This window comes from Octopus bimaculoides, chromosome 8 (genome assembly GCF_001194135.2).
Source record: "Octopus bimaculoides isolate UCB-OBI-ISO-001 chromosome 8, ASM119413v2, whole genome shotgun sequence".
Lineage (NCBI taxonomy): Eukaryota > Metazoa > Mollusca > Cephalopoda > Octopoda > Octopodidae > Octopus > Octopus bimaculoides.
This window is the reverse complement of record NC_068988.1, coordinates 92,953,563-92,954,295: the sequence shown is the minus strand read 5'-3', so window position 1 is coordinate 92,954,295 and position 733 is coordinate 92,953,563. Positions and strand designations below refer to the sequence as shown.

The following is a 733-nucleotide window of genomic DNA, read 5'->3' as shown; positions in this document are numbered from 1 at the left end:
TTTCTTTCTTTTTTATCACTTTTGCTATGAATTAAACTAATGAATTCAACGGGATACACCGTCTGCAAGTAGTTGGGTTCAGCATATTATCCTCCATTTTCTAATTGTTATACAAATTTTGGGTAAAACCTCCACTTTTACCCACTCCCATTGATTGCACCTAGTATAGCACTAGTGCAGCAATAATTGGGTACCCTCCCAGCAGTATACCGGATAGATACTATCCCTTAGTGGGTTGTACCCCCAACCCCTAACTCTCTCACGTTATATATATATATATATATATATATATATTGCTATATTTCGGGATAGTCAATCTTTTTGCCAATAAACGCATTCACTCTGCATTTGTTTTTCACTCGTTTATTACTGTTCTTATTTTATCCTATGTCCATTCCCGAGAAATCTTTCGTCACACATCTGTGACTTCGTCAGTGACCTTTTCCATCCACGTGTATCCTCCTACTTCACTTAGTCCATCAGGGATCTTGTAACACACATTCATATATATACTGCAAAGATAAGCTGGAACTCGACCGAGGAAAGAAAACTCCGAATGACCCGTCCTTGTTTTCCTTGTATCGTCTGTCTGGATGTTTTGATGTCACTTTTTTGTATCACATAACTGTCTGGATGTTTTGCGTTCTTGTCCCATTTTTATATTTCTTATATATAAAATATAGCGGCGTACGTACACTTTGGTCTCTTATATGTAAGTCTATATCTATATATA

At 36.6% G+C, this 733-nt stretch overlaps 1 protein-coding gene across 1 annotated transcript in view; it reads right to left on the bottom strand.

The window, feature by feature from the left end:
- The window catches only part of LOC106874588 (uncharacterized), a 19,083-nt gene that overhangs the window by 7,929 nt on the left and 10,421 nt on the right, over positions 1-733 (bottom strand). The window lies entirely within an intron of this gene.